We start from the raw sequence: 16,020 nt of genomic DNA, 5'->3' as shown, positions 1-16,020 counted from the left end.
AACTGCTTCAAAGCTGATAAGGGGCCGATATGAATTTGAAGCTGGGCCTTCTGATTCCAAACACAGAGTGCATCCCACCTGACCACCAGCCCTAGAAACTCTCACCTTCCTTTGAGATGTCTGCCACATTCAAATTCCCCTTCCTTCTCCCACCATCACATGAAACAACATATCAATGTGTGTGTGTGTATCCACCGGATAAGTTTGTGGATGTCATTTTGTACTGTGGTGACTTGTGTGTTGCTATGATGCCGGGAAGCTGCCATTGGTTTCCCAGGATCAGCAGGATCAGCCATGTTTTGGGAACCTGACTATATGCTCCGGAAACTTAAGCAATGAATGAAAACGTTATGAATCACTATAGCATATTGTCCACCTCAATTGCTTTGGACCCATCAGCAGGAGGGGTCAATTGCTGCGGGATGACATCATGTTTGGTGAAGTGTCCTCAGGCTCAGCCGCCACCACCATACACTTGACTCAGACATGGCCATGATCATGAAGTTGACCTGGAACCCCATCAGTAATGTTCTGTTCTGTTCCAGTGTCTGTGAATCAGAATTGACTCAACAGCAGCCATTTATATATTTACAAACAGGCTTCAAAAAGTTCTTGGAAAAATATCCATAATCTGTTCACTCAATTTTTCTGCAGACTTCTTGAAGGCCCCTCCTATTGTTGCTCTCAGGGGCTGTTGAGTTGGTTCTGATGCTTAGTGATTGTAGACAACAGAGCAGACCACCACCTGTTCCTGAGCCACCCTCCCAATCGTTGCTCTGTTGGATCCCTTTGTCTCAGCCACCATGCTAGTTCATCTCATTGAGGGCCTTCAACTTTTTTTTTTTTTTTTTGCTGTCCCTCTACTTTACCAAGCATGGTGTCCTTCTCCAGGGACCGGTCCCTTCTGATCACACTTCCAAAGTAGGGGAGAGCAAGTCTCTTGCCCTCCTTGTTTGCCTTCTCTGTGTACTAGTGGGGATCAGCTGCAAGTCTGGACAAGAACCTAGAACGTGTGTTTGCTTATTCATTTCTCACAGTCAGAGTGGCAAACTGGTTTGAACATGCCCCTTGTGCAGATGGGAAGCTGAGTCTCAGTGACGAAGGGACTAGACCACGGTGACGGAGTTCTGACTCCAGAGCTCTTCACACAGCGAGCTACACTTTCCACAGCTCCGCTTAGGAAACCTTGGAGAAGTGAGAAAATACACTCAGAAGCTCTCAAACATTTTTCCCCCCTTTGGGGAGCGCCTCCTCCTTGCTCCCTGCTCAGAGATTGAACAACCAAAAGGGGAGCCTCTGGCCTGAAGAAGATGGACGCTCAAGGTGAGAAATGAGAAGCAGAGCCCAGTGGCACTCAGAGGTCATTGTAAGATGGGGTCTGCTCAAATGAACTCCAATCTACTCTCTCTCCCACCCCCAGGTCCTGAGTCACTGTTTCTAACCAGCATTCCTGGGGATGCTGGTATTAAGCAGGAAATCACGCCCGGTGGTGGGCTAGAGTCAGCAACAGGCCAAGTCTGGCGATCTAAGGAGGTTGACTGGCACACTGACCAGGCAACGTTGGGAAGTCCGAGGGGCTAGTTTCCGTCCCACCTACATTGAGCTATTAGACCATGCCAATAGGTAACATGATGATCAGTGGGGAAAACATTGACGTTGTCAAGGATTTAATCTTGCTTGGATCCATAATCAGTGCTCATGGAGGCAGCATTTTGATCAAGAGATCAAAAGGTGTGTTCCATTGTGTACATCTGCTGAACAAGACCTCTTTTGTTGTTGTTGTTAGATGCCATTGAGTCAGTTCCAACCCATAGCAACCTTTCGCCCAACAGAAGGAGACCCTGCCAGGTCCTGTGCTGTCCTCACAGTTCTTTCACTTGAGTCCATTGTTGCCGCCATGGTACCAAGCCTTCTCCTCGAGGGCCTTCCTCTTCTTGTTGCTCCTCCTCAACATGGTGGCCTTCCCCGGGGACTGGGCTTCCTCACAACATGCCCAAGGTATGGAAGACAAAGACTAGCCATCCTTGCCCTAAGGAGCACTCTAGCCGGACTTCTTTTTTAGGGACTGCACTTCTTCTAAGACAGATTGGTTTGTCTTCTTGGCACTCCAGTATTTTCAATATTCTTCACCAGCACCACAATTCAAATGCATCGATTCTTCTGTCTTCTTTATTCCGTGTCCAAATTTCGCATGCATATTTCATAGGCAATTGAAAATAAGATGGCTTGGGTCAGGCACACCTTAATCCTCAAAGTAACATCCTTGTTTTTAATCCTGTAAAGAGGATTTGTGCAGTATATTTACCTAATGTACCCCATCTCTTGACGGTTACTTCCATGAGCACTGATTGTGGATCCAAGTGTGTTAGGTAGAGTTCTCTAGAGAAACAAAACCAGGACATGATTACACACACACACACACACACACACACACACACAAAAGCATAGGTTTATACAGTGAGAAGAAATATAATGGCTTATTAGTCCATACGGTAGTACTCAATTCAACTCACTTTCATAGAACAGTTAATACACTGTATAAGATACTTCAACTTACATGGTCTACTGGTCCAAGGTCAAGGAAGCAGACAGCAGAGTCTGTCCTCAGGTAAAACAGGCTGAGTTGGCCTACAGGCAGCAGACAATAGGGTGGGGCAGCAACAGTCAGTAGCAAGGGACCATATTGAAGCAGGCCCTGATGGGGTCTCGAGTCCTATTGAGGTAGCAAAGCAACACAATCCCCCAGCAGCTGGCAAAGCAGGGCTCAAAGGAGCCTCAAGCTCTAGCAATGCATGACAAAGTGACAAGATACACAGGTTGGTTCAGCCCACAGGTAGTGCAGCGCACATCTGAGGCAGAGAACCAGCTCCAGCAGCAGCTCCCTGGTCCAACCAAAGAGAGGAGGGAAGCTGTCCTCCGAAAGCATTTATCCCAGTCACCCTCCCATCAAACTGTGACTGGAATTAAACTCCACCCACATGTTCCTCTGGAGGCACAATAAACCTAACTATCACACCAAATAATACAAAATCCTTGACAACTTCAGCCTTTCCTCCATTGACTCTCACGGTGCCTATTTTTCCAGTTGGGAGAACTTCGGTCTTCTTTCCATTGAGTTGTAATCCATTCTGAAGGCTACACTCCTTGATCTTCATCATCAAGTACTTCAAGGTTCCCTCACTTTCGGCAAGCAAGGTATGTCATCTGAATACTGCAGGCTATCCTCCAATCCGATGCCACATCTTTTTCAGATAATCCAGTTTCTCTAATGATTTGCTCTGCATCCAGATTTGAATAAGCAGGAGATTCGGAAATTTGCCATGAAGGAAACGGAAACACCATATGTACAAATGGACACCAGGGTTAACCAAACTGTCTGGGCCAAAAGAATCAGGAATATCCTGTGCCATATCCAGAAGATGTAACGCAGATGAAGATTCACCAAATGAGCTCAATACGTTGGTGACCGCCATGCCTGTCACCACTTTAAAAAAACCTATAGTCAGTCATTGTGGATGGAAACAAGTGGCTGATGAACAAATAAAGCTATACATCTGCAACAACCACAAAATTTCATGAATAAATGAAGTGAACAGATAATGAAATTTTTCCATGAATATTTTGAAGCCGCCCCATCCCTTTGTACAGGACATTATACTTTTCTTCTTCATGCCTTTATTCATTTGTCCAAATTGTAAAAAAAAAAACACAACATATTAATTTAAAAGAAATAACAGTAAAGGTATTTTATTTCCAATTTGGAAGAAAAGAAGTATTAGGAGAGAAAATACTCTGCCCAAAGCCCTTGATATCTAGGGAACCAACTAAAACCTTTTGAAACCAGACGTAAGGCCCTTCGTGGACAACTCTGTCCTTTCCTATCTTCTTAGTTCTCTCCTTGGATTTTCAGCAGCTGGAACAGTGCTTAGTAGGTGCTTGATCACTATTTCTTGAATGAATGAATGAATGATCTTAATTGTATTTATTATACACATAATAAATCACATAGTAGGTGCTTGATCACTATACACATATTATACACATAATAAATCACATAGTAGGTGCTTGATCACATAGTAGGTGCTTGATCACTATTTCTTGAATGAATGAATGAATGAATGATCTTAATTGTATTTATTATGGGTGTGTTTTTGTTGTTCTTTGAAACGATCTTGTATATTGCTGTAGAATGCAAGTTTGTGTGGTGTGAGTCAGTCATGATGCAGTCTAGCATCAATGAAACATCTAACTTTCCTCTAGTTCTTTAATGCTTCCCCCACCCACTATCATGACCCCAATTCTACCTTACAAATCCAGCTAGACCAGAACATGTACTTGGGTACAGATCAGAGCTGGAAACGCAGGGAATCCAGGACAGATAAACCCCTCAGGACTAATAATGAGAGAGTAGTGATACCAGGAGGGGAAAGGGAAGGTGGGGGGAGAAAGAGGGAAGTGATCACAATGATCTACCTACAACCCCCTCCCAGGGGGACAGGACAACAGAAAAGTAAGTTAAGGGAGACATCGGCCAATGTAAGCTGGGAAAAAATAATAATAATTATAAATTATTAAGGATTCATGAAAGAGGGAAGGAGGGGGAAAATGAGCTGATACCAAGAACTCAAGTAGAAAGAAAATGTTTTGAGAATGATGACGGCAACATATGTACAAATGTACTTGACACCATGGATGGATGGATGGATGGATGGATGGATGGATGGATGGGTGATGATGAGCTGTCTGAGCCCCCAATATAATTACAAGTAAATAAAAAGGACCCAAGTCCACTTCAGTTTTTCTTTTCCCCCTTTTATAGCCACTCAGACTGATGTTTAGATCGGAATGGGTAAGGAATCCAGAGGGTTCTTAAGGCAGTGGCCCTTTTCACTATTATTTTTTTAATTAACTTTTTACATTTTTCTATATATTTTTTTTCCTTGTGGAATAGAAGTTTCAAAGAAAAATCTATTCTATTTAGCTGCATAGCCCATGTCCTCAAACCCAATCAGTAACTATCCCATTAACAACCTTCCATATATGGTTCTTATCTTCCCCCACCTACTACAGTCCCTCCCTCCATAGTTTCCTGTCCCTTTTCTCTCCCTGCCTCCACCCACCCCCATCGATCCCCCATCTCTTCATAATCTTTAGAGTCTTATCCTTTGGTGTGAAAATAATTTTCTTTTTCTTTCTTTATAATAGTGTCATAAAACATTTATCTTTATGAAATTGTTAAATATGACATCCTCTAATTTTGTCCATGTCTTAAGGTATTTAACCGACTTGTCATTATTTTTTAATATTCCATTGTATGATGATACCAGACTGCTTTTCTATTCCTCTCTAATTGGTGTGTTGTATTTTTTTAAGTCAAGGTTATAAAACAACAGCAAAACAAACAAACTAAAAATTCAGTGTGTTCTGATGGAGAGTGGTGACCTTGAACCCCATGGGAATGGGGTTCAAGACTTCAGTAGGAGATGCTATCATAGTCAGTCCCATCCTCAGTGAGGTCCCTCGCAGAGCAGAGGAGACACTCTTCTCTCTGGACCCAAGCAGAGTCGGCAGTTGGAGCTTAAGAATTCTCGGCACATTCCTCACATGTCTAGCATACCCTAGGCATTTGTTTTTGATTTAACGGAACAGCAAGTCTGCAGCCCTGATAGTTCTTCTGGAAGGCAGCATAAATATTGTTATTTATTCCACTTAAAATTTGCAATTAAGTGCAGTGTGCTTGCAGGCACCAGAGTGGAATGTCAAACACTCTTACAGTAAACCAGAATCAAGGGAGGCAGCCTGCTTCCCCACCCCCACTCCACCCCCCTTACAAACGAGAGCAACAAAACCAACTGCACAGCAGAGAAAGATCTGGAACACCCTTCTGCTTTCTCCTGCCACACTGCCTTGCACTCGCAAAATAACTGTGTCTTAACGAGGCCCCTGGGGAGCTGGCGTCTACGGGCTCGGCTCCAAACCACTGGGCAGCTTTAGGCAGGTTGCTGAACCTCTCTGGGCCTCAGCTCTTCATCTGTTGAAAGGAGAAAAGGAGTGGCCTGAGGTGACTCTATCCATCCATCTGAGGTTGCTGGAGTCCAGGTCTTGGCCAGGCAAACAGAACGGCTCTCAGGAGGGGATTTGAGAGTGGGAAATGGAAAGGAGAGAGTGCGATTGCTTTGAAATGGATAACTGTGGACTTTTTAAGTCCCTGCCCCTCCACCGATAGACAGAAATGACCAGCAAAACCTGGGCTGCTAAACGGTATGGTCAGCCTGGATTTTTTGATTTGCAGCTTTTAAATGTGAATGTCTTCAAGAAGTTCTCTCCAGTTCTCCACAAACCCCACCAGCCGCCTGGTTCTTGAGGGCCATGAAGTTTCTGCTCTCTAAGAATTGCCTTCCATCTCCAAGTCTGCATTATGAGGAATGGGTGCACCGCCAATTAGTGTCATTGCCGTCCGTTGCACACCTGAAACAGTAGCATTAGCTAATGGTGTAGGATGTCATGTTACAACCACAGAGAAACAGTTGCAGGGGCTGCCTAAATACTACCAGATACTTCTTGGGATGTGGTTTCTTGGCTTGGAGGCTTAGGGTCTTGGTCCAGGACACATACCCAGTTAGCTGGCTTCCTATCCGTTTCTGTGCTAGCTTTCTATTGGCTGTGGCGTGCCCAGAGCCTTGTGGTAAAATGTGTTCTGGAAGGCAACCTCTTGCCTTCCTGTTTCGGAAAACACGGCTTGGGAGCTTTGAGTCCTCAGCTTGCAGGTGTTACCTTTCCACCGGAAGTGGAAAGGCTTGAGGGGCAGGTCCGGAAGGCAGTCAGAAAGGGAGAGTGAGAGTGTTTGCACAGGGAGCAGAATGTCATCGACCTCACTGCATTGTACCTGCATGTGGGTGTATATTCTACTCTCTATTTCAATAACACAAAATAGCAACAGAATAAAAGAAATGATTTGAGAAGGAATTTATTTCCCCTCACACATGTGAAACCTTGGTGATAAATAACGAAGACCAAAGGAGAATTGCTGCCTTTGAATTGTGGTGTTGGCAAGAATATGAACTAGACCACGGACTGCCAGAAGAACCAACAAATCTGTCTTGGGAGAAGTGCAACCAGAATCTCCTGGGAAGTGAGGATGGTGAGACTCCTTCGTTCCTTGTTCTTCGGAGATAAGTTCAGAAGAGACTATTCCCTGGAGAAGGGTACCGTGCTTGCTCAAGTAGAGAGGCAGCGACAAAGAGGAAGGCATTCAATGAGATGGGTTGACATAGTAGCTCAAACACAGGAGCACTTGGGAGGACGGCGCAGGATCAGACAGTGTTTCATTCTGTTGTCCATGGGCTACTACGAGTCAGAACCAACTGATGGTATCCTTGGCCTAGTGGATCATGTGTTGCTCCGCGAATCACACATTCAGCAGTTCAACCCCACCAGCCGCTCCTCAAGAGAAAGACACTTCCGTGTAAGTGCCTCTCTGGTTCAGGTAGCATATGGTGCGTGTGCTAGTGTGTCAAAGCCTTTTTCCATGGTGCTTATTTGAGCTGTATTTGCATCATTGTAACCATGGCTCTAAAGAAAGCGATATTAGCAGTAAAGCTAAGAGGACAACTGAGAACCAAAGTAGAGTTAAGAAATAAATCATGAAGAAGAAAAAAGAAATGATTGGGTTGGCTTGTCGGGTCTGGTGGGTGAATACAGCACGGCTAAGTCAACATTATCAACCCCCCCCGTCCAAGAATCAGACCAGTGTGCAGTCGTTGTTGCCGGGTGGTGTGTTCTGCCCGTGCCACTTGCCCCAGGATGCCTGTAGACCTCAGCAAGTGGTCTGGGTCCTTGAGCCTGCAGGAAGTAGAGAGTGGCCACAACGGGTCAAATACAGCAGACCAGCTGGGCAAAGTGCTGACCCCCATTCAGGTGAAGGGCCGCCCCACCAGCATCACACGGGGTGACCAAGATTCAGATAAACTCCACACTTTGGTCCTGATGCACCCAGATGTGCCCAGAAGGAAGGACCCCAAAATCAGGGACTAGCACTATTTTGTCATGATCAACACGAAGGGCCATGGCAGCAGCAACGGCACAGTCTGCTCTGATTAGGTGGGCTCTGGGCCACCCAAGGCCATGGGCCACTGCTATGTCTGGCTGGTATATGAGTGGGACAGACCTCTGGAGTATGACACACCCACTCTTAGTAACCAATCTGGAGGCCACCGAGGCAAACTGAAGGTGGCATCTTTCTGGAAAAGTGCCAGCTCGGGTTCCCTGTTGCTGGCATGCGTTGTCGGCTGAATGGGATGACTGCATGCCCAAACTCTATGAGCAGCTGTCAGGGAAGGAGGGTGTGAGGTCCAGCCCCACATCTGGGTGGGTCCTAAGGGATGGTTGTGCCACTGAAGGGAAGCAATTAAGAGACAGACAAAGGATTTGGGGTGCTCACCTCTGCCATGCATCAGGAACCAGGTCCAAGCAGAGAGAGGCAGTAATGTATTCTCATTCGAGTTTATATCACCTCAGGCATGCAAGCCACAATAAGTACATCTGTAATAGGAAGGGGTTGTATTAGAGACATACATGTAACATGAAGGGTACGAGCTAGGGGTGTACCCGTGAAAGGAAGGGGAGGTACTAGAGGCATACATGTACACATGACAGAAAAGTACATATGTAACAAGATGAACGGATTCTAGAATCAAGATGGCAGCCTAACCGTGGTCATCTCTGAGCTGGCTTGACCTAAACTGCCCCTGAGCTCTTCTCCAGGGGAACAATCTATGATCCATATCAGCATGGAGTGGGCCCTACTTAAGGTGGGACAGAGAATAGGGTCTGATTGCTCTCACAAGACAACCTTCAAGCAGTTGACCTTCAAGCTTACATAGTAGCAACCACATGCTTGCAAGCGGAACCTTAAAATTGTCATTGTTACTGGGGGACATCGTGGGGGGTAACTTTTACTTAGGACAATGTGACTGGAAGGTATCTCCAACCTACGAACATGAAGGTCTCCCTCCACGCTTCCCAGACTCCTTAAGTCTGAGCGTAGAGAATTTGTTCACACACACTCTTTCCGGTTCTGTTTCTCACAGTAGGGAAAGTGGGGGACATGCAGACTGGTCCCGAGGCCCCGGCTGTGTTCTCTAATTCAGTGACGCCTGTACATTTCTCCTCTTCCCTGCTCCCGATCCTTCCTTCTCACAGGTGAGACTTGAGAGATCAGAGTGTAGTTTGGCTAAGGTGACGTCTTTATACTTCTGGCTCACACAGTCCCGTTTTATGTCTTCATCAAATTTGAACTCCATTTGGGGTGATGTGTTGGGACTCTTGATGAAGCCCATCAAATTGTTCTTATGAAAATAGCAACCCAGAATTTCAAGAAGAACAAAGAATCCAGGTAAAAATATCAAATGCTTTAGTGGTAGAGCAAAGCATGCCCCTTAAAAGCAGACCCCCTTCAGGTGTTGCGGCCTGGCTGTTTGGATAAGTGGAAGGCCTAAGTGAGAGGTTACCCAGGATTCCTTGAACCCGGGCCTGTTCAATGGACCCCTCTGCGCTGATGTCAGTAAAGCTCGTCTGGAGTTGCTGAATGTTGTGTTATTTTTCGCTGTTTCCTTTTAGTTGAATGAAAACACTGAGCGGGCAGAAAGAAGGGAAAAAAACAAAGAACCAGGCCATCGGAAGAGGTTGAAAAGTTACTGTTTATTTGGATAGATCAGAAACAGCTTGATGCAGTATCATATGCAAGACAGTAATGTGCCAGAAGGCTAAAAACCTCCCCAGGGATTTAACGTCCCGGAGAGATGCGTCGATAAGTGCAGTTATGGGGCCTACGGCAATTATATGGCTTTTCATTATTTCTTGTGGGAATAATATGTTCAGTTCTTGAACTTGTCGGGATTAGAACCTGAGTTTGAGTGAATTGAATTCAACAATGGCTAAAATCTAATTTCTTTTAAAAGAGCTTTTCAAAAGCCTTTGATGGTTACATGTTTAAAGCCAAGAAGTTGCAAAAATGTTCAAAGAACTCCCTTGTGCCCTTTATCCAGATGCACTTGTTAGTATTTGGCTAACTTACTTTTCATTTGTATTAGCCATTTATTATTTAGATTCATTTTTTATTTATGTAGCTGCCTGGCTGCTGTGTCTTCACTACTTTCACCATACAGTTCCGTTCTTCAGGAAGGCAGCACGCTTGATTCTGCCCGGGACTCACTGGGCACACAGGAAACCACCGTTGGTCTGCTGATGTGAGAATTCAAGATCAGTTTTGTTGTGCATGTTTTTACCACAATTTAAAAAAATACCCAAATAATAATGGGTACTAGGAAGAAGAAAATGTCCTCAATTTGATTGGGGGAGTGAGTGTATAACTTTTCTTGATATGATTGAATTCTTGCATTGTATGCTGTGGGTGAAGTGCCAATAAAACTTACAAACAAACAAGAAAAACAATCCCATTAAAAAAAAAACAACTCCCATAGCACAAACCCCTGGAAGTCAGCATGGGCCCACACCACATGCAAATGTTGGTGTTTTCCCAACTTTCTTGGTATGACGGTAAACAATTCTATGCCCAGGGCTTCAGAACAACCTCATTTTGTTCACGGCTGTACTGTAGGGCGGCTACACTGGTAGGTCAGACACAAACCATTTTGAATGCCTCTACACGGAGTCCCTGGAAGAGGAAAGAAGCCTAAGAACACCACATTTATCTTTTTAATTCTTTCTTTCTCTAAACACACACACACAGTCAAAAAGCAATGCTACAACCCAATAGAAACCTTTATTCAACAACATAATCAAAATGTGAAGCGGCTACTTCTCAACATAGCCTCCATCTTGGTCTGTATGCTTCTTCTGTAGGCAGTGTTTCCATCTCTCCAACTCCTTCCTGAAGTATTCTGTGCTCCTCAATTTATGGCGGCCATTCTTTTTTAAAAATAATTTTATTAGGAGCTCATACAGCTCTTATCACAATCCATACATACATCAATTATGTAAAGCACATTTGTACATTCATTGCCCTCATCATTCTCCAAATACCTGCTCTCCACTTAAGCCCCTGGCATCAGCTCCTCATTTCCCCCCCTCCCTCATGAACCTTGATAATTTATAAATTATTATTTTGTCATATCTTGCACTGTCCAATGTCTCCCTTCACCCAATTTTCTGTTGTTTGTCCTCCAGGGAGGAGGTCACATATGGATCCTTGTAATTGGTTCCCCTTTTCCAACCCACCCTCCTGGTACCATCACTCTCACCACTGGCCCTGAAGGGATCATCCACCCTGGATTCCCTGTGTTTCCAGTTCCTATCTGTACCAGTGTACATCCTCTGGTCTATCCAGATTTTTAAGATAGAATTGGGATCATGATAGTGGGTAGGGAGGAAGCATTTAGGAACTAGAGGAAAGTTGTATGTTTCATCATTGCTACCCTGCACCCTGACTGACTCATGTCCTCCCTGAGACCCTTCTGTAAGGGGATGTCCAGTGGCCTATAAATGGGCTTTGGGTCTTGTGTTAGACAGAGTTCTCAAGAGAGACAAAACCAGATTGCTAATAATTATATATATATATATATATATATATATATATATATATATATATTTATTTATTTATTTATAAAGATAGATATATAATACAAGAAATGAACAGTTAAGTTATAAAGGAGTACAAATGGCTCAGTGCAACACACTCCCGAGAGAGAGTTGTGAGACACTGGCAGTCCTTCAAGTCTTGAGGGCTGCCAGGTAGTCCTCTGTAGAGAGATCCAGGCTATCCTGGCACAGGCAGCAAAGAGCAAGGCAGGTCACCAACTGTCAGCCAGCTCACCAACAGTCAGTCCCCAGCTCAAAAGATGTAAATTCCAATTGTATGGGGAAGGAAATCTTAAAGGGACCTCAGATTACAGTGACACAGTTCACAGGTAGTGTAGCTTGCAAATTGAGGCACAGAACAAGCAAGGCAGCTGCACACTGGTCCGATGATCAAAGAGCGAGAAGCAAGAAAAGTGAAGTTCGCCGATCCATTTCTCTCTCTGCCCTTCAATTAATCCCACATGTGTTTATCAGCCAGGCTGGCACAATAGACTAACTACTTCAGGTCTCCACTCTGTATCCGTTCCCGCCGCCCCCATTCACAATGATATGATTTTTTGTTCTGATGCCTGATATTTGATCCCTTCAACACCTTGTGATCACACAGGCTGGTGTGCTTCCTCCATGTGGGCTTTGTTGCTTCTGAGCTAGATGGCTGCTTGTTTACCTTCAAGCCTTTAAGACCCCAGATACTATCTCTTTTGATAGCTGAGCACCATCAACTTTCTTCACCACATTTGCTTATTCACCTGCTTTGTCTTCAGCGATTGTATAGGGAAGGTGAGCATCATAGAATGCCAATTTAATAGAAAAAATATTCTTGCATTGAGGGAGTACTTGAGTGGAGGCCCAATGTCCATCTGCTACCTTAATACTAAGCCTATAAATATATGCATATAGGTCTATTTCCCTATCATCATATAAAAATATATTTACATATGTACATGCCTTTATTTAGACCTCTATAAATGCCTTTTGCCTCCTAACTCTTTCCTCTATTTCCTTTGACTTTCCTCTTGTGCCACTATCATGCTCAGTCTTCATTTGGGTTTCAGTAATTCCTCTTGGGTACATTGCCCTTGATCACACCCTACCAGGCCTCCCACACCCTCCTCACCACCGATTTGGATCACTTGTTGTTCCCTTGTCTCTGGGCTTGTTAACACCACTACCTTTCCCCCCACCTCCCCCTCTCCCATATCCCATACCTCGCCCCCCCCCCCCAAACTGTCGGTCCTGTTGTTTTCTCCTCCAGATTGTTCATCCAATCTATCTTATTTAGACAGACCTGCGGAGATAATAACATGTACAAAAACAAGACAGAGCAAAACCAAGCAACAAAATAAAACAAAACAAAACAACAACAAACCAGTGACAACAAAACAAAACACAAGAAAGAAAAGCTTATAGTTAGTTCAAGGACTGTTTTTTGGCCGTTAGGAGTGTTTTCTGGTCGAGTCTGTTGGGGCACCATGCCTTGGCCCCAAAGTCTATTTTTGGTATTCCCTAGGGACTTCATTGCTTTGTTCTCCTTGCTGTTCTGTTTCACACCCTTAGTGTTTTCCCTTGGTGTGGTGGGATCCGATCGGGCGGAATTCCCACACTGTGTCTCCAGTGTTGTCCCCTGTAGGGCTGTGGGTCAGTGAGGGATGTTGTGTCTCATAGTGTGGCTGACCATATGGTCTTCTCTGTGGATTGCCTGCTCTGAGAGGAAATATCATCCTCAAGGCTTGGTGAGCCAGGATGTGCTCCCCCTTCATTTGCGCCCATGTGCTCTGATCAGACATGTCTCTCTCCCGGAGCTGTAGGTTTATTTAGTGCTATCCTCTGAAATAAATTCTTCTGGAGGGAAGGGCAGGTGTCCATGTAGTTAGGATTGGGGCCAGCCCCTCAGACCTCTCCACTGGTTCCCTACTCCATGGCCAGCATGTTGCATTCACATCTTGGAGCACTGGGTTGAAGTCTGGTCCCTCTTATCCTGTGGAGATATAAACAATACCCTCCCCTTCAGTGGGTTAATACCCTGTGCCCCCGCTACCTATTTCTTTCCTTCTTTCTTTTCCCCCCTTTCCCCACCTCCTTTTTAGTTGGCTACCATATGTATCCCTGGATTTGGTCTGGACCCTGTACAGCAGACATCCTTGAGGGGCTAAAATGATGTTCCTTTGAAATATCGTTTGAACTTGGGGGGAAAGGAAGTCTCCTGGGACAAGAACAGGGGTGTAGGGTGGATGGGAAATGTTCCCCAATAAAGCCTTCCTACTGGACAGTTCTTGCTGTCCTGGAAAAATGAGTAGGGGAGGGGTGCTCTCTTGATAGAAAATATTTTCTGGCCTTTTCCTCACCACTGCAGCTTTCAACTTTCTTAAAACTTCCTCATAACCCTTCATGATCATCTTGCATCCTTCAAGAAAATCTCTCGAGGTTTACACTCGCTGCTAAGTAAAATCTGACTCTAGTGCCCCTACAGGTGACAGTAGATCTCTACTTAGGCTCCCTGAGACTGTAAATCCTAGGGAGCACGCAGCTTCATCTTTCTCCTGCAGAGCAGTGGGTGGTTTGAATTGCTGACCTTGAGGTTAGCAGTCGAATGCTTGCTTATCCCACGATGCCACCGGGGGTCCTTCAAGATGACCCCTTTGGAACTCCACAGGACGGTCACTCAACCCCCTTCTGAGCTCACCTCTCTGCCTTGAATGGAACTGGCCCAGCAGATTCCCTCGGAAGCCACTGTTTTGATTGGAAGCTGCTCTCTGGATCACCTTGGTCAATCCAAGACTTGTCCCTGATCATGATTCATTCCATAAGATTGTCTTCATTCGCTTCTATCTTGCTTACGAGACTGACGGGAAGATCAGCACTTAGAGCTCGCTGATCTCTGCACAAAGCTTCTGGCACCCATCGGGCCCAAAGCTTGCTGAGGATAAGATGTCTGTTTAAAATTGAAAATGCTGAGCCCCGTGAGATGCCAACTTCAGTAGCACTCCCATTAATGGTGTTTCTATGGCTTCTTCCACAAGTTCCTGGACTTCAGCCACAGTGTCTTCATTTGCCAAGGATGATGATCTTCCCTCTCTTGCCTCCCCTTTTGAGTCCTGGTTCACAGGAAAAAGACGAGGCTGTCTGCTTCTGAAAAGACTTACAGCCTCAGAAAACAATACAGAGTCACTATGAGTTGGAATCCATTTAATTGGTAGTGGGGTTTTGGTATAGTTCCCAAGATCCAGGGTGATTTCTTACATAAACCAGCACAATCATCAATACTATGGATCTAATATCAAATTTGCTAATTGCCTCCATGTTGTCCTTTATATCACCATTCCCCTAGAATCCAATTCAAGACCACTGTTGCATTTAGTCACTGTAACTTTTTAGTGTATAATCTGAAACAGTTTATGTTTTCGTTCACTTTGGCTGTGTCCATCCAACTCCTAGCGATCTTACAGGAAGAATACCCATTGTGGTCGAGTGGATTCAGATTCAGCAATCCTTTAGGAAGGGATACAGAACAGTCCCTCAATTTTGGTGTCTGATGTTGCATTCTGATTAGGCTCATTTTATGCGTTGTCGGACAGGCAAGGATGGTGATGCTGTGTTCTTCTCTCACGAGCTCCGTTTCGTGTTAGCTTGGATCACTGGGTCAAAGGTTTCTGGAGTTTCTCTCCTGTAAAAGATCCTGATTCCTCTTTTTAATTACCAAATAACTTGTGAGTATTTATGTGAAAGGCTTCGGATTTTCTTTCGATTTGATGGGGACAGAAAAGACGAACTTTTTCTTTTAGGAAATGCATATCGAATGTTCCTGAAATGTTCCAGCCGCGAGCCTATGGCAGCCTCAGCCATCGTCCATCAAGTTCTGTGAATAGGCACACGTCCGGAAAGACTGTGTCGCCTCAGCCGCAAGACATCATGGGAATTGTAGTCTCTCAGAATGCTCGGGGTTAAGCGCCGCTCCGTGGTCTTTCCAAGACTGAGCCAGAGCCGAACTGGGAGGGCAAAGAAGAGCGGCGGGGCGCGGTGCATCATGGGTCAGGTAGTTCGTAGTTGGGCGTTCCTGCCGCGCCAACCAGGCCCCATTCAGGAGACCTGAACTACCTTACCCGATAGGCCAGGCGCGCCGCAGAAAGGGGAGGCCATCCTGGGCCTCGAACAAATCAAATCGAAGCAAAGAAACTGCCGGCTTTCAAAAATCCTCCCCCGCCGCCATCATCCGCCGCCGTGTGGGGAGCAGGTGGTGTCTGAACCGCGAGCGGCGAGCGGCTCTAGGAGGGCGGACAGACGCGTGCACGGAGCACTGAGACCCCTGGGTCCAGAGGCGGCCACCCGGACCTGACCGGACCCGGACCCTGCCCGTCCCCGCCCCGCGGGGCTGACGCGCGCGCTCCGGGTGCCCCACGCGGCGGCGCCGCCTGTTTACGGTAG

The 16,020-nt window shown here is 45.5% G+C and overlaps 1 protein-coding gene and 1 pseudogene across 1 annotated transcript in view; both read left to right on the top strand.

Annotated features, from left to right (window-relative positions):
* The first annotated feature begins 7,803 nt into the window (after positions 1–7,803).
* The window catches only part of LOC142450647 (phosphatidylethanolamine-binding protein 1 pseudogene), an 8,637-nt pseudogene continuing 420 nt past the window's right edge, over positions 7,804–16,020 (top strand).
* The window catches only part of RANGAP1 (Ran GTPase activating protein 1), a 20,106-nt gene continuing 19,864 nt past the window's right edge, over positions 15,779–16,020 (top strand). The window contains exon 1 of the mRNA XM_075553630.1: positions 15,779–16,016. The gene's annotated coding sequence lies outside the window, so the exon portion shown is untranslated. The remainder of the gene's footprint in view (positions 16,017–16,020) is intronic.

This window comes from Tenrec ecaudatus, chromosome 6, assembly GCF_050624435.1.
Source record: "Tenrec ecaudatus isolate mTenEca1 chromosome 6, mTenEca1.hap1, whole genome shotgun sequence".
In the NCBI taxonomy this organism is placed as follows: domain Eukaryota; kingdom Metazoa; phylum Chordata; class Mammalia; order Afrosoricida; family Tenrecidae; genus Tenrec; species Tenrec ecaudatus.
The sequence above is the reverse complement of the archived record's forward strand: the minus strand, read 5'-3'. Positions and strand labels throughout refer to the sequence as shown.